The sequence below is a fragment of the Empidonax traillii genome, unplaced genomic scaffold (genome assembly GCF_003031625.1).
Source record: "Empidonax traillii isolate 1590-97213 ecotype Southwest subspecies unplaced genomic scaffold, ASM303162v1 scaffold88:size1181550, whole genome shotgun sequence".
Taxonomy (NCBI): Eukaryota; Metazoa; Chordata; class Aves; order Passeriformes; family Tyrannidae; genus Empidonax; species Empidonax traillii.
Window position 1 is genome coordinate 301,653 of NW_020955281.1, and position 23,204 is coordinate 324,856.

Here is a 23,204-nt window from a genome sequence, read left to right on the forward strand (position 1 = left end):
TTCTGTAGTGTCCTAGGTAAATGTATAAGTTTTATGGTTTTCATATACATATATATATATATATATATATTCCAAAAATCAGACAAACACTGTCTTTTTTGGAGAGTTCAAAAATCCTTTTCTGTTGAAAGAATGTTTCTGATGAAAATTTTTTGCAAGCTCTACTTAATGACATTTCAAAAAATTGCCTTAATCCCAGAGGAAAATAAGATCTTAAAGCCAAAAAAGATTTGCACAATAAAGAAACATAAGAGTATAGAGCAGCTATATTCAAAGCAGGCTGGATTATGTCTCATGTCCTAGCAAAGCTTTGTGTGACAATCAGAATATGTAACATCCATAAGTGATGTCCTGATCTGAGAAAGACCTAATATATTATTAATTCCTTGACAAGACAGTGATAGAAGAGACAGGAACAAAGATCTGTATTTTTCTACTAGGAAGCCCTTCTCCTCTTATATGGAGGTTAATCATGGAATCATTTAGGTGGTAAAAGACCTTTAAGATCATTGAGTCCGACCACAAACCTAACATTGCACAGTCCACAGCTAAATCATGTACAAACCAAGCACGATGTATCTACACTTCTTGTTAGTTCCTCTAGGGATGGTGACTCAATTGCTTCCCTGGGCAGCCTATTTCAATCTTGACAACCCCAGCTGAAAAAAAAAATTCCTAAGCCTCTTTTTCTCTAGGCTAAACAAAGCCAGCTCCCTCAGCCTCTCCTCATAAGATTTGTGCTCCGGACACTTCACCAATTTCATTGTCCTTCTCTGGACATGCTCCAGCACAAAAATGTCTTTCTTGTAGTGAGGGGACTCAAAACTGAGCATAAGATTCAAGGTAGCACACAGTGTGAGTTCTTGGGGAGTCCTGTGTAGGTCCAGAATTAGGGCTTGATGATCCTGATAGATCCCTTCCAACTCAGCATATTCTACGATTCTATGATAATGTGAGCATAAGGCCCAGTTCATAGATATTTCATGGATAATGAAAAGTATGGAGATGAAGATGTTAACATAAAATTATATCATATAATTGCACTTGTGAAAAAGACAGTATAAAACAAAACTAATAAAAATAGAAGTATATTTTTTATATATTCACAATAATATTCAGATTTTTTTTTCCCGAAAAAAAACGGTATTACTTTATTACCCTGACACGTTAGTGAAACAGCTGAAGTGGTTTCACACATGAAACAAGTGAATTTCTAAGGAAACATGAAACATTACAGCAGATTGTTAAATACTCAGTAGATAATTGATGAAACCACTTATAGGTGGGTTTAGGATCTATTTTGGCATAGAGAAAACCTAATATTTCAACACATAGACATAATCCCAAACCTATCAGAGTTCATAGAGCATCTGGACATTCTCTTAGTCATATAATTTAGTTTTAGGTGTCCTGTGAGGACAGGGAGTTGAACTCAATATTTATGGTTCCCTTCCAACTTGATATATTCCATGATGCTATAACTGAAATTTAATTTAAGCATCTTTCATCTCACCATCAGCAATATTTGATTTCTATGGTCATATTTTTTAAAGTAGGTGAGAAAATCCTCCATACCATGAATTTGAAATGTTATATAATTACTTTTGCCTCTCTCTAGAAAGTGGGAGAAACTGGGAATCTGAAACTAGGAACAAAATAAAGTGATACCTGGATACATTTTTATACATAAAAATACTTTTAATGTCTGAGTGATTATTTTAGGACCCTTCTAGGAAAATTATGCTCTATTAGTTCTGTTTAGATGTGCCAGTCTAACTTTTTTAAGAACCTGAACATTTATTATTTAAGAGTCTAATACTTTACAATACAGTAAGTGTCCTAACATAGAATATGCAAAAACGTTGATTATCTTAAAACTAGCTCTGGGAAAAGGTGTAGTTTCTATTATAGTCTGAAATGATTCACATATTTAATTTGAAACTATTTTTAGAAATTGCCTAACCTGTCACCCAGTAGATGCGAGGTTGCTTTGACTCTCCATGTGTCACCAGAAACAAGGCTGTGCATGTACACCTGGTAGATGTGTACGTACTCATCGGCACAATAGACACACGCATGTGGCCACACACAGGCCAGAAGACATTATCTTACAAGCATCCACTTAGTTGCCTACAGCACCCCCATGGATGTGAATAGCACTGATGTCTCAGTCCTGTTCCATGTCTCTATATGATCAGAAGTGAAGCCTGCTAGTGTAATCTATGTAAGTTTGTATAGCAAAATATGGATTGCACCAGTAACTGGGCAGTAGATGGCCTTAAATCCTCAGCCTCCCCAGCCATTAACACCTGGACATACTCTTCCATTTATGGCACTCATATCTCTTCTCACTTCTTGCAAACCCACAAAATGGCATATTTAGCAGCTGGTCCGAATCTACGGTGCTCCCAGTAGCTAATTCTCAGATCCCAACCTCTACAGTGCTTGGCTTAGATCTATGGTCCCTCCGGTAGCTGACTCTCACATTCTTGTTTCTCCAGTATCATGACACAAAACAGTAGTATCACCATTCCTAGCTTCCAGATCATGCCACTTAACGTGTGACTCTGGCTTAAAGTTTGCAAGAGCTGCACACACAGATTATAGAGTGCACCTCCACTTGGGAAAACATATCAGATGCTGCCAAATCTCTATCCGCCTCTCCAGAATGCCATGGCCTCTTGCAGGCTCTGTGTCACATCAACCAGATCTACCATGTAAAAGTCTCAAATACTCTAAAATTTCAGACTGTGCAGGCAACTGAATCTCACACATTCTCTCAGTGATAGCTAGAGATGTGGGCTCCCACCATAGTTAATGAAGTCAGAACATGCAATGTTGACTAGAAAGATTAATTTGACCCTTGAATAGTTATCTGTAGTCATCGAGATGATTAGTTATCCAACTCCATTTTCTGAGATGATTAGGAACTTTATTTAATGACAGTCGATTCAATGACTGTATATTGTAAAGGGTACCCTAACCTATACAACTTTTTATGTTCACTGGATTGTAATGGAGTTTTATGTTCACTACATCATTATTGCCAATAATGGGAGTTTAGATATGCAGTTCATGTATACACAAGTACATTTAGACATTTTTTCCTTTTCTTTTCCTTTTTATGTTTGCATTTTAGAACAGAATTCTAGCCAATAGGTCAATCAATATCTTACCTTCACCTCTCGCAAAATCCATTCAGCATTGTATGCATAGCATCCGCCTAGTAATACAGCTGCACTTGTGTGAGGGACTAAAAAAACAAAGTTATTAAAGTTATTACTGGCTTGAAACAATTCTGAGTGTGTGGGAGAAGACAGATTGGGTTCTGCCAAGGTGGGATTATGCTCTCTCACTCCCCATACCTCACCTCCTTGAAAGCCATTGGTGCAGCTGTCAGTCAGTGGCACGCTGGGAGCACTCCCTCACACCTATCCCCTGGAGCCCCTAACCCAGTCCTGGAAGGGCTGACACACCAGAGGACCCACCTGGGGAGGGTGGCCACAGGACTGCAAAACAGTAAAATCCGCACCATGCGTCCTCCAAGTGCTCATGGCCCTAATCTTCCTGGAGTTCCATTAGCTGGCAGTAGCTATAATTGCCTCTCTCTTTCTCTCTCTTTACTTCTTCCTCTTGTCCTAATTCCTCTTCTTGATACTTGTGCAATGGGGTGGATTTTTCTAAGTCAATGCTTTGTGAAATGCTTTATGTTAATTGAACATTTGCTCTAAACGTTTGCCAAGTTTCCTTATTTTCCTAAGATTGCCAGGAAAGCTATGTTATTTTGACCCCTTGAAAAGCATCATAGCGTTTTTCCTGTGTGCGATCTCAGGGTATAAAAGACCTTAAGGCCCTTTTAATAAATCCATTGGGCAGATTTTTTGGAACCTTGTATCTTTCTAATGTAAACTCCCTTTGATGAGCTTGTGAGAAGGACCTAGGGTCTTAGAGCTTGTCAATCAGTAAATCAGCAGACTACACACTTGACATGCCCTGTTGCTAATGACCTCTATAATTAGAAGAAAATTGCCTACTTAAATAAAACCTATATGTATATCTTACAGTCTACATGATACATGAGAATTTCTATCCAGAACCCAGGTAAAAAAATATCCAGGCACTTCATAATTCAGTCAGTGCTCTACCAAGTTGCTCCAAACTGTTCTTCTGTCATTTACTTGGAATCACATCTGACCTAACAGAAACACTGGCAGATAATACATTACAGTTATTTTCAGTGTATAAATAGACCTTAAAAGTAGAGAGTTCACAGGCAGAGGTTAGATCTCTACCTCAAAAAGTAAGGTGGAATCACAAGATTATGACAGTACCATCACACATACACAGCTTAAACAATACACCAAATGTTCCCCATGCTCTATTTGGTCCTCTCCTTCCTCCCTCTTCAAAAATTAATCTACTTTGTGCATCTCTAAACTTCAGGGTGCTCAGTCAGCCTCCACATTGTTCCTCATTATCTGAAGAGATAGTTTCCCACCTTTTTGTCCATAGTAAATAATCTCATATTCTGCTAGTTTTTGTGGTTGTGTTAGGCATTAAATGATGCTTCCCAAGATCAGGTTGTAGTCTCTGTCCTGCCTGATCCTTCATCATTTAATAATCAATTTCCTTATCATCTTAGACATCTGCTAATTTTGGTCTTCTTTAGCAGGTGAGTGACTCTGACACACTGGATCAAAATGTCATGGCTTTGACTAAGTCCTGAATACCTCACAAAAAATGGAACCTATTTTTTTCTGATGTTTCTTTTTCTCTGCAGGTGTAGTTTCTGGTCCAGAATTAATTTCTTTCAATTTGCTCTTCTTTTGTCTACTTTACTTGGTGGTGGTTTCATTTAGTTTACTAATGAACAAAATTTATTACTTATAACATGTTTTACTTTAAGGGGCAGAGAAGGCATAATGGAACAAAAAAAAAGATGGCTCAAATTAGTCTAGTTAAGACTCTGTATTTCAACAGAACTAATATCTATGCAGAGAAATATGTTTTAGCTGCTGAGCCTACTAGTTGTGTAAGTAGGTAGAAGTATGTACAATTCAAGTATGACAAGTCATAAAAGGTATCCTACACTTGAGAGTGTCTACAGCTGTTACCATGACGTTTACATATATGGGGTTTGGTTTTTCTCTTGCTATTAAGCTTTTTTTCTTTCTTTTTTTTTTTAGGAAAAAAGCTTTGAAGTCCTAGACAGCTGCTGACAGATCAGTTTTTCTCTAGCTTGTGCTTCCCTATCACTACTTTTTAGTAGCTTATACAATGCTCAGGGAAAAGGAGAACAAATATATACAAGTAACTTCAAAGAACAATGACAGAAAACCAAAAAAAATAATATGTTTCTCAAAAAGAGGTCAGTATTGATCTCCCTCTAAAAAGTACTTTGCCTTATTATTTGTTTTATTTGCTATGCTGAGACAAGATTGGTAATTTATTTTCTATTTAAACCCCTGACATCAAGGAGAACATGCAGACACACAGAGCTTTTGAAAATGAAGCTGCTCAGGCTTCTTAATCGCTGATCCAAAAGCTATTGTTACCAATGGTAGGATTTCCAGTAATTTTAAAATATTTCCAACTATTTAATATACTTTACATCAAGTATTCTTTTGGCACTTTAGGATATTAAATTTAGGCATCATTTATCCTCAAATAAAATGTACTATTAAGACTGGTAAGAGATATTAGTTGGTTTTGTGTCTGTTGACCTTCAGACAGTAATTAAAAAAAAAGTCAGAAATAACACTGAAAAACCAAGTACTATGATCCAAGTTTTTTCCCCTTAAAAGAAGCAGAAAGTTTTTACAAATGGCTTATAAGATCCTTATTTGGACCACACACCCAGTATAGCTGTAAATGTGATTAAACTGGAAAGTTTTTGAGGGGAGTGGGTGTAACACATGCATACTTCAATAGGTTTGACATTTATTCAAGGTCAAAATAATAAAAAAATAAAAATATAATTATAACGCCTTCATGTAGGTGGACAGAGAATTATCTATTTATTTGTACAGAAACAGTAAAGAGGTTTTCAAAGTATCCATCTTTGTGCGTGTTTAGATGGTTTAATAAATTATGAGCATAACATAACAGGAACATAAATCAATAATTTTTTTTCTGATATATATTAATATCAAAAGATATAATTATTTTTGAAAGTATCTGTATAAAAATTAATTGTTCAGTCCTGCAGAATCTCACAATGGATTTGATAAATTGCTCTAGTCATAAATCACAGTCTTCATCAATATCACAAAGACAGAAAACCAAAGCAAACCCAATGTTTTCTTCCTTGCACAGTGTGTTTGACGTCCTGTTTAATGCATTCAGATCTGGCTAGTTTATCCTAAATATTCAGTTCTAGAAGAGTGCTGTATTCAGCAACCTATTTGTAGTTTTGTTAAGTAGAGCAAGAAAAAGAAAACCTTCTAGAGCAAATTATTTTATTATTCAATAATTCTTTCCCATTTAAATGAATTTATCCTTTAATGTAGATGGGTTTTACCACTTCCTGTATAGGTATATGAGAGGGACTAATTCAGACTTAGGGGCTTTAACTGCTAAAGTTAAGAGAAATAATCTAAACCTTGAATTTTGCTATTCTATCTACATTAAGAGTAATCTATTAAACTTTTTTTCTACTCTTGGAATTTATGCTGCATGCCAACTAAGGCATACCAATCAAGTTAATAGACTGAATGCATATTTTCCCTTTTTCAACCAGTTGTTCAGGTTACCAAACAAAGTTGGTGAGCAGAAGAACATCTATAATATCCCAGGCTCATCAGAACACCTCAAACTATATATAAGGCAGCACTCTGACAACTGGCAGACAATGCTTGACTTAACTATATCAGCAACCACAGGAAATGATAAATAACTCAGTGTTTACTATACTGAGAGAACTTACTTTTTTCAGTGTTTTTTTCAGTGATAGAAACAGAAGGTTAAGGGGAGATCTTAGTCAAGAACGACTTTTTTGGGAGAAGATTAGAAAAATAGAGAAGACTTAACCAACTTTTTCTCAAAGGTGCACCATGAGAACAGTGAACAAAAGGTCGAATCTCAGAAATTTCTTAGTGAAGGATTTTTTTTTTAATTATTTTTTTTTAATCCTTTCTTTTTTTAAATGCATTTACTGTGAGCATGATGATGTAGTGGAACAAGTTGCCCAGAGAGTTTGTGGTATCTTCATTCCTAGAGCTTTTCAGAATTCATCTGGCCCTGAGCAACCTGATTTTTCCCAACCTAAATTATCCTGTGATTCTTTATACAAATAAAGAAGGACATGTATACACACCAGCACCTAATTCCCCTCAAGATATATATCACATATGTATATATGTAAGTATATGTATATATACCCACACACATACATATATGAGTCCCTTGAACTGGACTTCCATCAATCTGCCAGGTATTTGAGGGTCAATGCATTAAGTATTGCTTTGATTTAGAGGTTTTATCATATCCATTATGAACAGTTGACCGTCACTTTGCACTGGCATCTATTTTTTTAAGGTAATCTTATAAACTGCTCCTCACTTATGTTATCAATGAGTTAGAATAAATGCAAATAACTTTTTTTTTTTTTTGGTGATGCTAGTTTTACCTTTCAATTATGATTGGTAGCTATCTAGCCAGGCTCTTTGTGATTTACTGTATCTAGCTGGGTTTTCTTCACATTCCAAATAAAATGCATACGGTTGGTAATGCTCACTGAAACTTGCTAAATGCATTTAAAAAATTTAGCAATTGCTGTGTATATTTGAATATAGGTCATATAGTACCATTTAAGGTACCTTGGGGTATTCAAAATATTCACACAGGTTCATCAGTTATGACACAGGATTTATGGAAGATCTGCATTATTATAGAACACCAGCTGGGGGTCAGGGAGGAGATACTATGACATATAAAAAGGAATTTGACAGCCATGTCTGGATAATGGAACTGAGCTTTTTAAGAAGTTAACCTCATCAAAGCTTAAATTGTCTTCATTTATAATTAGCCACCTTCTGCTTCTTTAATAAACAGCAGAGAAAAATCAGGAATTTTTGCACTGAAATTGATCTGTCTAAAAGAAGATAACCATTCAATAAGATAAATCATGTCTTGGAAGATCATAACATAGCCAGGTATACTGTGATACATGACTAGGTACAATGTAGCCATACACATCTGTGTGTGATCAGACAGATATTGTATTATTACTATTTGTAATAAAGTAATTTTTATTATCTGAAATTTAAATATGTTAATTTATTCAGTAAGATAAACATAAAGTGCTTTGCTAAAGACTTTTCTTAGTTCTCTGTTTTCTGATTGTTGCCAGTTTTCTGCTCTTTGCTCATATAGACAAGATTTGCCTGAGCAGACTGAAATTGTCTACAGCACAGAGGGAGCCATAAGAAGAAGTGTTCTAGGGCCCCAGGGGATGTCCTCCTTCCAGTTAGGGAAAAACATAAGTAAGACCAAACATAACTCTTTCTCAATCCCATATAATCTTTAAAACCCATCTCAAAGAAGAAAAAAAGAATTATATATATTTAAGAAAGCTGCTGAGGTTGAGACAGTGAGACCAGGCTACCACTGTTATGCTGTTAGCTAATCACTGGGAATTTTAGTAATAACATTTGGTGTTGCTCAGGATATCCCTCTACTGGAATTTGGTATCACAACTACAGTCTGTAGAGAATTTTTTTAATATGTTGCAATTCACTAAAATTTTGTTACTGTTCCATTGATTTCAACAGTTTCAGACTATTTTATATAACATTTGTTTAAATATTTCTTTCAAACTTCTCAGCTGAGGAATTGCATGGGGTTACAGCAGTTAAGTACTTCGTGCTTGCATAATTAAGTCTGTTAAATCACCTTGCCAGGAATATGACAACTACAATGTAAAATCTAAAATATGTTAACAGATAAGATGTAAAACAAAATAGAAAACAATGTTCATTTTCATTATATCTTACCTTTTTCTCTTAGAAATCAGATTCAAAGCAATATAATACAGATTACATGGTGTTATGTACGATCTTTAGTGATCAAAGTAATACCCTGGAAACCAAACCTTCTCTCTTTAGGAACATATAAAAGTAGTTAAACACAGCTTTGGAGAAGTGTACATTTTATATGTTTCTGTTTTAGAAAACTGGCAGGTACCTTTTATTCCTTTTATTGAGTATTATGTAGTGGGTTAGTGAGTGCAGGGCTGAATTCTAAGAAATAAATATCTGCTTGGCAGTGTAGCCACACAATCTAAATAGAAGATACTAACCCTATGTTTCATTTTGACAATATAATCCCAGAGGAAAAAAACCTTTCTTTTTTCCTTCAAGATATTTTTGGTAGACATTTTTTGGTGTTATATTAAAGTAGGAGGCTTTCCTCTGTATTTACTGAAAACAGTGCTAACACAATTAAATCAAATTCAAAAATACTCAACTTGAGTTATTGAAATTTAATTAGAAGTGACAGCCGTGTCTGGCTTTGTCTTGGATAAAAATATGCATGGAGTTTTGAGTAGGAATTAGAAAGGAGGCAGTGAGAGAAAACTGAATGACTATACTTCAAAAAAAGGATTTAGGAACAATTGTGTCTTTTTAACTCAACAATCTCCTCCAGATTCCCCTGTCCCAATTTCTATATTCATATCTTTTGAGTAAAACTTTAAACTTAAAAAATAAGGTTATTGCATACGTACAAATTTCCTCTGTGTTTTACAGTATCAAGACACCACATCATCTTCATAAGATATAGAATAAGTATATGCAAAAATTCCTCCAGTGTTAATTTAGAGAAATACAGTGTATATCATGAAGGACCTTAGCTATTTTTCTATATTTTTGTTACTTTATAAAAAATTGAATTTTATCTCCTATGTCTTAAACAATTAGCATGAGATATATTCATGTCAGGTTGATATTGAATCAAAATTGTGTTTCTGGAAATATAGAATGTGAATACTTTAAATAGGGTTTCAGTCACAGAATGGCAAATTCAATGTGACAAAAGGCACATGCTAGCCTGTTGTGAAAACACTAGTGTCATTCATTTCATGAATGGATAGCATGCAAGAAATCTAGAGTGCAATTTTCATTTTATTTGGAAGTTTAATAAAATGACTATCAGGGTTGAAGATAATAAGCTGTCAACTTCGCTAGGTTTCCTTTGAGTTGCAGAGCAGGTAGTTAAACACTAGTACCCTAGTAGTGAAGTACCTTTCTTAAGAAAATACCTAAGTGTGCATTTAATGAAAGTGATCAGTTCTTGCACCTAAACACCGCAGTTGGCAAAGCCTAATACTAGGTTCTAGCTAATTTATTCTTTATTTATAAACTACTCTTTCAAGGTTTTGATGGGACAGCCCTTATCATGTACCCTGGCTGTCCCATCATGTAGACGTTTTCTTCTTGAAGTCAGTCAGACACAGAAGCCATTCAGCAGACCTAAGACTGGGAAAGCATCTGTTTGGACTTTATCATACTTACAGTCAGAAGATCCATTAACTTCCTGAGATTCTTCCACACACTTTCTCTGTTCTACACTGTCCTTTGTCTTCTGCACACACAACAGATTCTCCTTATTGTCGCTTCTTGTGGAAGGCCACAAAAGGGACTGTGTGAGAAAGGTAATCTTTCAGTCTTCCAAACAATATCTCTAAATCTCTCTGAAACAAATTTCCTGTTGCCTCTGTCCCTCTGTCTCACCTATCTCACTCTCTAAGCACAATGGGAACAAAATCATTGTAGAATTGAGTTGGAAAGGGATCTTCAAAGATCATCTAGTCCCACTTCCCCTGTTATGGGCAGGGACACCTTTTGTTCAAAGCCCCTGTCCAGCCTTACTTTGGATACTGCCAGGAATGGGACATCTATGGGTAACCTGCTTCAGTGTCTCTCCGTAATTTCATCTGAAATTATTAGTGTGTAAGAAACTGATGTGAGAGGCAAAAGTTAAAACCAAAATCAAAACTCTTATAGAGTGAGAGTTAAATGTGTCATTCCTCTTGTCCATGCAGCATTTTGCTTGAGGCACCACGTAGTTCTGATGTCAGAGCTGGACCATTAAGCGGAGAAGACTTAAAAGTTCAGTATGCCTTCACCACTGAATGTTAGCAGAAAACATGCAGAGTTCTAAGGCACAGTGTGAGTCATAAGCCTGAGGGCCAGCTTTTAATATGAAGTTGTAGAGTACTTAAGATCATATTTATACACTACATGTAGGTAACATTAAAAAGTGCTGTGGGTCATGTGGGTCACTGATTTTCAAACCTGCTTGCAGCTGATAGAAGATCAGTCCCAGTCTATATCATGGCAATGGTCAGCGATCTATCTGTAAGGCTGTGTGAGTTAATGGTGTTGGTGTAGAGCAATATAGACATAGCCACTTTCTTGTGGGTATTGGGTAGAATAATAGTGTTCTACATATTATTTTTTAAAGCTTTTTAAAAAAAGAGTCTGCTTTGGGTTATTTGTTAGCTTCTGTGGATTTAGGTATATTAAAGCTAATTAAGCTTGCCAGCTATGTTCTTTATATCCCTTGTTAAGACATCATTTCAGAAAAGGTCTGCCTATTAACTATAAAAGAAACCAATTTGACAAATTCAGATAATGTCTAACTTTTAAGCAGCTTAAACCTTGTAACATAAATCCAATATTTCATGTCAAAAGATACACATTAAATCTGCAGATTGGCTGAAATACCTTTCTCTTATTAAGAAAGCTTTGCATTTCAATTCTAACCTTGTAAGGTGTTCAGTATTTTTTAAAATTTATTCAAAAGTTAAACTATTTTATTTGCTTTTTCTAAGTTAAATTGAATCAGCTTTGCCTATGTTTAAACTCTTCAGAAAGAAAAACAATGAGCTAGCAAAAGACAGTTCCATCAATGTGAAATATGAGGACCACTGTTTCTAGAGATTTACCTGGCTTGAAATGTGTTATGAACAGTGCACTTCACAGGTTGACTGGCTTATTTATAACTCAAGAAATGCAAAATATATGTAAAGGAAGAACCTTTGGTGTAGTTTAATGCTATCTGCTAATGAGCTGATTCAATAGAGTTAAATTTAACATTTCTTATTAAAATCTGAGACTATAATGCTTGTTTAAAAGTGAGCGTGACCATGTTTTTTACTTTTGTTACTAATAATGGTACTGAAATTCACATTTTATTAATCTTAAAACTTGTCAGAGAATTATTTCCAACTAATGATAACAGATTCAATTCCAGCTAGTCTTGTTTCCTGGCTTTTTAAGCTTGAGTTTGTAAATTTTTTCTACATATCATTCTTTTTCTGACATAGATCCTAAATTATTTTATTGGACAGATGGGATGTCTCATTTGCTTATTTTTAAATGTGATGGTGAACCTCTGATTCGAACCAAAAATATGTGGTTAGACTGAACAGAAGGTCAGAAATCATTATTGACTTCACTAATCATTGTAGAATCTGGGCTAGACTACTGGTTTTGCAAAGTATATTAAATCTGATCCTAACTCACTCAAAGGGGTTCTTCCCATTGACTTCAATAAGGCTTCAATCAGACTTCCAAGAAATGCTTTGTTTTGATCTGGTAATAGTATCATGGATTAGAGAAGACACCAAAGTACATGAAGGATTCTGTTTAATAGGTTAATACAAACAGAAAAGGTAAGTTTTATGTGTATTCTAGATGTTAACACAAGCTCAGGTAGGTATCAAAATTCTCATTCATGGTACATGATAGCTTACTGCTCATAGAATTCCTTTTAGAATCAGAGTAGGATGCCTGCACCTGCTTCAGTATCTAAGGTAAGCCTGAATGTTGACATTTAAGGGAATTTTCCAACAGTAAACTAAATGAAATTATTACTTAGTGAGGGACTCATCTGTAAATTACTAGGTAACCTTGTAAACTAAAGAGCCTTCTAAGCTGGACCCTATCTGAGAACACTGAATATTGTTTGAAGATAAGTATCTGTAGTCATTTTCTTGAAAGAAAGAAGAAGACACACACCTCTCACGAGCAATACACACACACATACACAAACACTTAGAAAAAGGAAGAGTAGCAGTACTTACCTTATGAACAGTATTTTTGTGGGTTTAGCCCTGAAAAAAGAAAGCAACCAGCTTGATTTTGCTCTTCAGAGAGAAAAGAACTCCTACTTTTTGTTCTACATTTCAGTCAGCTCTGCCCTACTGTCATGCTGCACATTAAATATTTTAATTGATGGCTGGAAATAGAAGATATGGATTTGAAAGGTAGTTTGATTTATTGTTACTCTTCAACAACCCTTTCAATAGCAGATATATTTGATAATTATTAAAGGATGGGTAATATATGCTGGTTTTTGGAGGAGTTTGGTTAGGTTTGTAAAGGGATTTGGGGATTTTTGGGGATGAGTTTGTTGTTTTGGTTTTTTTCATTTTGGTTTGGATTTTTTCCAGTTTCAGTTTCCCTTTAACTTCAGCAAGTATTTAGTTGTTTTTCAGATAAATAAACTCATTCTCTTGTGTTGTCAGTTTTAGTGGAATATTTTTACAAACAGATTAACTAGTCTTTACAAAATAATGACCCATATGCTTAAATGTACAGTGACCGAAACTTCACTATATTTGGGGCAATGATGCCCTGAGGCAGTATAGTTCACTATCACTTCAGAAACAATATCAGTGTTAAGAAAAGACCCATTATAGATGCTCTTTCTGGGTTATTTTTTGTGTTTCAGTACCACAATGATTCATTCAACCAACATGGTTGCATTTTACAACTGAAGGTTTTGCTACATATTTTAAGCAAATACTGGACAGGAATTTGTATTTCTTTGAAAACTATTCTTAATCTACTTATAATCAATCATTGCTAAAGTATTTTTTAAGCTATTTAGGGTAAATGTCTTAATGTGCTGCATATTACAAACTAATTACAGTAACTATTAAACCATTAAGGTAATATCAAAAGTGCAGACTATTTCTATGTATAATGCACTGTATCACATTAATAGTGTGCATTTTGATTAATAATTTACATGAATTCATTATAACATAATCTCTTTAATCAAAAGTGATATTTTTTTCTGAAGTTTTCTCTTTTTATTCTGCTTCTCTCAAGGCAGATATACATCCAGAACAAACACGCTTTATTTCCAGCTGACATTTAAGGCATACTTTTGCCTTTTGTATTTTTCTGCTTGAATAAAACAGTTACCCAATGAAATACCAGAAATTTTTCAATCTCAGTCTTGCTGTGTTTCTTTGGAACTATAACTGAAACTGTCAGAAAAATGAAAGTAAGAAAAATAGCACACTACATATTGCAGAATAATTGGTGAGTAGGAAAAAAGCATAGAATAAAATACTTTAAAATATCTAACTTTAAAAAAATATATAGCCTGTGTCTTTCTTATAAAAAAATGCGATAGAAAAAAATAATTTAAAAAATCAAAACTTCTGAGAACTTTGTGAGTTATACCACAACTCTATTTTTAAAGACCCAGGGCCTCCTCATGCTGTGAAGTTAATTGCAAAATCCTTTTGACATTCATGAGAACAGATCTAGTCCTTGCTACACTCCAAATGACATAGTGTCCTGAAAACAGCAACCGCTGTCTTTGACTGTTCCTTTTCTATATTTATCAAGAAGAGAAATTTAATTTTAAGATGTACTCAGAAAAAAACAAGTCCTATTTGTCCTTCCTTCATTAACTTCGCTATCTTTTCCAAATTTCATGCTCTAGTTGATTAACAATATTTATAGCACTATATGAAGTTATTTACATCAACATAGGACATTATGTGCACACAAGTTATCATATGGCCTAGACAGAGGCCATCTATCTTTTTCTGCAGTCATCCCTTTCTTAGAGGCAGCATTTTCAAAGAGAAGTTCTGTGTGTAGTCCGCTCCCTTCCCTTGCCCTTCTCTCCTCTCCTCTTCCCTCTTTTCCTATCCATTCCTTTATCTTTCCTTTCCTTTATCTTTCTTTTATTTTCTTTTTTTTTTTTCCTAAATAATGTACATGTTATATCTTGAAAGATGACAAAACAGAGCAGAAGCATTTTTATTTTCATATTTGGGCATTTTTACCTGGAAATTCTTGTATTGTTCTTCTAGTAACATTTATGTTCTCCATTAGTGCTTTATCATGTAAGTATAACAACAAAGCAGGTATTACTAACTGATGCAATGCTGAGCAGCTGAAAGCCCTGTAAAATGATTTCTAGAGAAGATATTTGTGTGTTTCAGGGATCAAACATGTGCAAATCAATGCACAACACTGAGGTAGCAAAGATGAATTCCTCAAATATTTAGATGACTATATGGAGTTTTCAATTCATTTTTGAAAGAAAATAATTAAAAATGGGATGTATTGTTCCTAGACAGGTAAAGCTTTCTGTTGCTTAGACAAAAGTTGTCATTTTATTGAAATTGAGCATAATAGCAATGACAGATGCACTGGTTATTTTTCACACAGCCCAGCCTCTGTTTACTCCCCAATAATAAGTACAAGAGAAAACCAAGCTACTATGTCCAAATACTAGAAAGTTTCCAAGTTTTGGTTTAGTTGGTTGTTTTGTTTCTTTTGTTTGTTTGTTTTATTTGGGTATTTTTAAAAATATCTGAAATATTATAATGATGGGATAAAATGAAAAATGGTGATAACTCTTACTGCCCATGTAATTTAGTTTAACAGTATTTAAAAAAAAATACTATTGTATCTAACTTTCACAAATAGCCAAATGAAAGAGATACTTACTGTTTTAGAATGTCTAAACTTAATTAGTAAAATAAAAGAAATGTGGTCAACTTACATTTTTCAATAATCTGTGTTTTCATCTAAATTAATCCAATAATTAAACAATCATATAAGACATAAATACTTCATTTGGTGAGAAAACTAAGAAAGAACAGGGAATAGAATGACTAGTTTGTTTCAATGTGAAAAGTAAAAAATCCTTTTTCATCATAAGGATCAATGTTTAATATAGTTATCTGTAGTCTCCAAAGAGGAAAGAAGTATTGAATGTGGCATTTATATATTCAGTTTCTTTAAAGTCAGGGAGAAGGGAGCAGAACTTTGAGTTGACATACCAAGATAAACCAGAAGGCAGCTTATTGTAAAAGGAGTTTCTGAGCTGACAGATGCTAAGTAATTTGTGGCAGCAATATCAGTTCTTTTATGTACAGGATAATCTCTAGAAAAGAAAGCATTTATATTTATGTGAAAAAATTAGTTTAAAAACATGAAATTATTTGTAATAAGCATATTGGGAAGAGAACTTTCTAGTAATAGGGAATGGGATATAGACAAACAATGTAAGCTATACGACATATGAGGTAGGATGGTATGTTCATTCATAAAAAGCTTAATTATTTTAATAAGAGGAAGATAATTAAGAGGTAAGGTAATGAAATTAAACAGAAACTTATTCTGTTGCATAGAAAAAAGATCCATAACCCTTATATAGACTTTATGTATGGACAAAACACTTTCAAATAAATTAAAAAGTCTCGTACTTCAAAACTAATTTTTTGTAGAGTTAATATTTTGTGGAGTGACTGAAGGACAACATAAAAGTATTTGGGAGCCAAGAATCTTGGGAGTCTGTTCAAAGACCAAATTTGCTCAATTACATGATAAGATTACCTTCAGGTACAATTTTTTACTGAAAAACTCGGAAATGAACAACAAAACCCAAAACATAACTATGTGTCAGGGTTTAAGATATCAAGCATCTATTTCATTTTTTTTTTTTTTTAAATTTTTCCAGAATGTCTTCAGTGGATATTTTTTAATCATAGTGACAATAATTTGTTATCGGACGCTGTATCGAACTGAGATTCAGCGTTGTACCAGGTGGGCAACTAACAACATCTCAAATGACAACAGCGTGTGTGTGCTTTAAAGTAGTTATCGGAAGAAAAGTTAAAGCATGCAACATGACTATAAACATTCTTTTGTTTCATATTTCTTTGGTAGAGGAAACTTGCTTGTAGCTGGAGGGTATAAATGTTGTTAACAACCGAAAATGTGGTGGGTTTGGTTGTCGGTTTGGGTTTTTTTCTGTGATCTCTCAGACATCACAGCTTTCTGGTTTTTTTTCTTTTCAAGATATACTTGATCCAAAATCAGATTTTTGAATTGAATACTTAAAATTTATGTATCATCTTTTTACTATATAGTTAACACCAGTCTGCTGCTATTAATTCTTGCCTGGCTAACAAATCTGGAAAATGCCCTTTTTTGATTAGTGATGTTAATTAATATTGACAACTTAATATGAGATCTCCTAAAATGTTCTTTATTATGTTGCAGTATGACAGAAATAATAACAACAATACTAAAGGTCACATTCTTTTTCAAGCCTCATGCCAATTGTTGGTTTGTGATTTATGTCATTCTGGTTGTCAGTACCTATTCACTTTTTATCAGTGAATACATTTCAGTAAATAATAACTTGGATTATGAATGGAAATTTTTCTGTCATATTTCTTTATTAAGTAAACTTTTGAAACTGTATTTTTCACATTTCTGATGAAACTACAGTTTAACAACAAGTGAGTTGTTGTTGTGGTCTTGATTAGACTTTTGTTAGAATATTGTATTGGGCTCTGAACTTTAGACTTTTTTGTACGATATTAGTTTACTTTTACACCTAAATTACTCCTTTAGTCCATGTACATATCAGATATTATAGAACATTATTTTATTTTAATTTAGTCTACTACAAATTTCAGGTATCATCAAGTAAACTTGAAAATCTACTATAGCTCTGTGGTGAAAAATCAGAATGTGTTTTTGAAATAAAATTCTAAATATCAAATGTGACATCTATCTATTTTAATCAGATCTCTTCTCTCCCTTAATGTGTTTTCCTTCACTTCAGTTCATGTCAGATCATATGCAATGGCAATCTGTTTATCTGTGGAAAGTCAGGACAGCAAAGCTGACCAAAGAAACAAATGCATATTCATTAATACTAGTATTATATGGTTAATAAAAGCTTTGTTTCAAATGTATTAGAGTGGAACATTAAATCATGTAGAAATCAGAATATTAAAGGACAAGTGATTTCTCTGTCACTCAAGAATTTAAAGAATAACACTTGACAGTGTTGGACATAAAGGAAGTTTTTCAAATGAGATATATGCTAGAAGTTACAAAACAGAAAGACTGAAATATGGAATAATATATTGTGACAGTAAGACTTCAGACCTTCAATATGTAATAATTTTTCGACCAAGCAGTCCACCTGAATTCATCATTTCTGGTCATATTAGTAAGTATTTCTTCTCTTGGCAAAAATCACATTGAAATTAGGTAAACAAAAATAATGAGTATTATATGAATATCTATATAATAAATTTTGTTTCTAAATTTTATTTTTACTTTAAACATGATCAAGATATGCTATATTTTCATGTTGTTGATGGTTTAAGACCCATAAATAGTACTTATTAGATATACCAATGTAATAAACTGTTGCAGAAATGCTCATTGAGGCTACATTTAAACAAAGCTACGGAATACCTGTAGAAATTGTTTATTACTGAAGAGTTTTGTTTGTAGTTCAGGTCTAATTAATCTAAACTAGAAAAATTTTTGATTAAAAGCCTTTTTTTTTTTTCCATGCTATAAATTTCTCCTTTTCAAAGAATTCATTGTGGAATTTATCTCATCTAATAGTTCATGGTTTGTCCCACTTATTAATGGTGGACCACTTTCGCAATGATTTCTCTGAATTTGTAAAGAGTTAAGAGAGCTGCCTGTATGAATCATTTCTCTGTTGAATAAAGGAGCTTGGATGACTATCTTAACCTGGATTAAATAAAAAAAACAAACCAAAACCAAACCCCAAAAAACAACCCACAAACAAGCAAATGATCCAATCCAAATAATATATAACAACAAAAAAAATTTTAGATATCTAAAGCTAAGAAGGGTAAATCCAAGCCCTAACTTTCAGAAAGTTAATGTTATGTGTCTACTTTTTTAAATACTCCCTAACCTTGTCTTCCTCAAGTAAGGGTAAGTCTTCCTTGCTCCAGAGTCTCCTTCTTGTCTCAGAGGCCTAGGAACCCTGAATTTTAGTCCTACCAGCAAAGACTGAGGTGAAGAAGGCATTGAGAACCCTGGCCTTCCAATAGCATTTAGGATGATCTTTTCCATAACTTTTCCAGGTACTGAGGTTAGACTAAGAGGTCTGTCATTTCCTGAATCTTCCCTCACTCCATTCTTGTAAATTAGAATAATGTTGGCTAGCTTCCCATAACTGGAGAACTTCCCAGACTGCCAATGTCTTCGGAGCCCGTGTAAAGAAAAGGGACCAAAAAATTCAGGATTAACAGCAGACTGAATGGGAGAAAAATGTGTTCAACCTTCCCCCCTTCATTATGTGTTTAGTAATTAGTCTTATTAGGTACACTATTTTATCACAGTAACTTTGGAAAGTGTGAGAACAATGAGAGAGAGGAAATCAAATGAAACAGAGTAATGCTAAAACATGGATGAAATTTCCACATATTTAAGACTTTAGATTCTCTATCTAATCAATTCGAAAAAGACATATGGATGTGCAGAAGAGCACAGCTTGGTGACAGCAAGGTATCTTTGATATGGAACTTGATAAATAAATACAGAATTTTTCTATTACTCAGTTCCTGTCAAGTTATAAAGCAAACATATTCTAAAACTGATCAAAAGATCTTCTGAGAGAGGTCTATGATAAAGATTTTTTGGGGACATAATTAAACTTGTGATGTCATAGCTGAGTAAGACTATGATACATGTAGAAATCATTTTGCATGTTTAATGTTACTTAAATATTATTAATATCTTTCAAGACTACCTATTGAATGGCTCATTAAGGTGGTGATCACATCAGTTTACTTTGTTACATTTTATTCAGAGTATTACAATAATTTCCTATTGCTGAAGTTCAGGATTGCTCCTGCCCAGTTCTCCAGCCTGTAAAGACCCGGGCCACCTTAATATATTAGATTGAACGTTTATGATAGATATTCATTACTTTGGTGTTAGATATGCTTCATTTTCAGGAGCTGAGAGGGCTGCATATGAGCCTAATTCGTACTTTGACCTGTGATCATTGCTAGTCGTTATTTGATTGAAAATGTAAGAATATGCAGAGCCCGCGATGGAAAGAAATGTATGACTGGTCAAGAAAGATGTGTTAAGATGCACTTGTAATTGATCATACTGTAGTTCACTCAGATAGGGTAGCAGTTATAAACTGGGCTATTTTTCTGAAGATTCTGCCTGCACAAACCATTTGCTTGACAACCTTTGAATTTTTTCTTGTTTTCTCTGTATTGATTTCCAATGGAATTGTCACTCTAACTGATTAATCTGTGTAGCTATATGGAGCACAGATGTTCTCTTTCTCTTTTTTTTTAGGTTAAATCTCACACAGTCTTGCTCTTTGCTTGAAACAATGGGGAAGCAAGGTGAAAGTGTGTTTGAAAGGACGGCACAAAATATCAGAGAAAAAAAGATTTAACAAAGGATTAAGAGGAATGAACATGGAAAAATGCAGGCAAGAAAGTTTCACATTGTCATAACACATAATTGGTTTCAGTATTTTCTGTCATTAACACTTCATATAAGTTACTGAATTTTTTGGGGTTATAAAAAAAATCTTTTTTTTTTTTTTTTTGAGTTTGTGTGTCTATTTGAAAGTATCGTATTACTGTTTGTTTTTGTCTGTTAAAGGCAATTGTGAACTTTAAGTCAATGTCAATTCACTAGAATGAAGTCCAGAGAATGTATAAAACTGCAGCCAGATGTGTCTCATAGACTTTTTTTCCCCCCCAAAGTATGATTTTTATTATAGAATCATAAAATAACTCCAGTTGGAAGCTACTCATAAGGATCATTGAGTCCAACTTCCTGCTCCTTGCAGGACTACCTAAAAATTATTGTGACTTCAGTCTGGGATTGGAAATGAGGTGGAACTAAGAATTACATTGTTCCTGTTCAAACACAGGGGCTATGTCTCCTTAGCTGCTTTGTTCCTGAGGCACAAAGTAGAGTCCACCTATGAGGAAAGGATGCCTGGGACGTTCTCAGCAATAACAGTTGTAAGACTAGGAAAGTGGAGCTTCCAGTTCCGCAGCTGAAGGCTTAAGGATAAAGAAAAGACAATGAATATTTAGTTAATTCTATTAGAATTCTATTCCTTCACATTATCTATGAAGATGTTTTCAAGATGACTTTTGGTTTACAAAACTGAAAACTTAGTTTCAATCCTCACTTTGTTCATGAGTAAACATACTTACAGAGAGGTATTATATGGTATTATAATAGAAGGTTTGTGCTCAGGCTACACAAACAGTTATTGTTTGGGATCCAGCTATAGTAAAAGCTTTGAAAGGGGAAGATAAATTTTAATTCTAAATACCTGTCAGACCACTGTGTAACAGCACCTACCTAAGAATAAAGATCCTTGTGTCTGGCAAACTCCATATTTTTGTTAAGGGACTTTCTTACACTTGTAAAATTCTCTTATATAATAATCTGCCTGTGGAATTTTCTTCTTAACCCCTCCCTCTTTATGTTAATAAACAACTAAAAAAAAAAAAATCAAAAACATAATAGAGTGTATTCATCATTCTCTGTTACTTAACAAATACATACACACACATACATGAATATATATTTTTTTTTTGTGAAGCCATACTGGGTATTTTAAGATGATCTATAATTTTTCTATTTCTGTTTGGTTTATCTTTAGTGTTTTTCTAGCACCAAATAAAGTGTCACAAGTCTATGAAGTCATGAGTTGGACCTCTTTTAAAGTGACTTACAACATATTCAACTCTGAACACTTCTTTAATTACTTGTGTTAATGTAGGTGTATTATTTTCCATTTGAAACATACTTTTGGTTCATATCAGTGAATATGTCTCAGTAACTCTTTTTTTTAATCTAAATCAAGTCTCTACTAAATATCAGCGTAATATTCTCTACAAAAAACATTAAAAGAGAACATAAGAATGTTTTCAGGATACTTCAGCTTTCTATTCCTGACCTACTAGTTACTTGTGGGAGATCTACAGATTGGTTTACAGATTTTTTTAATTTAACTATATTTCAATTACAAACATTACGTTATGCTACATGTTCTGACTAAGTTTAATTTGCTTTGAATAGTTTTTGCCTTTGAAAATAAACTTTTATGCCCAACTTTTACATATTAAAAGACATAAAATGTGTTTTCTCATAGACAAAGTCAGATGTACATTAGTTCAGTGTTCACTTATATTTACTAAAATTTTAAAAAAATAATTTATTATTAGGCAGATGGCAAATATGTCTCATTCAACACTTCATTTTGTTTATCTCTGCTTCAAATAATCCCTTCTAAATCATAGACCATGTCTTATTCCTCTTCAATGTCTTCTCCAGGCTTTAAGTTTCTATCTTTAGTAAGATAGGCTAGACCTGAAACTCAGATCTCAATATAATGATAGAAGTCTAGCTGTTCTTTTTCTTTTCAACTACAAAATCCTTAAACTGCCTTGCTTGGCTGCTTCGGATGGTCAGCAGGAAACATTGTCACTTGCTGTCTCAGTGGGAGAGCGCTGTTTAAAAACAATCAGAAGAAAATAATTCTGTTTATTTTTCTCATATCTGAGAGAAATTAAGCTGACATTACCTATAAATATACATTACCATTATACATCAGAAACTTTGTGTAAAAAGGTGTTCTGCTGTTTTGAGGTAAAAACGTGACACCTTTTTTTCACATTACGACCTTCTCACATGAATAATCTAGTTAATGGAACTGCTCATGTGGCTAAAACCCCCTGCAAGGTGAGTACAGAAAGTCCAATTATGCTCCCAAATCACAAGGGGTAAACTAGCAGTAGAAGCAGTAGAGCTGGCTACACATTTCACAAGGAAAGGCAATTTAACAACCAAGACAGTATTGTCAGGAGGCTTTAGCTGAGTGTATGAATCAAGCACGAGGTTGCCTTCCATGGTTTCATCTGGAACAGACTCCTTTCCTGTAGGTGGTTCTGAGTTAGTTCTCAGGCAGCTGCAGCTAGGAAATGAAGTTTTAACTCGATAGGAAAACAAACTAATCTGAAACTTCCTGGGGAGCAAAGGGGTGAGAGGAGGAAAAGTGGGTGAGGAGGAGCAAATAGAGTCCACAAACAAGATATTTCTGTGCCA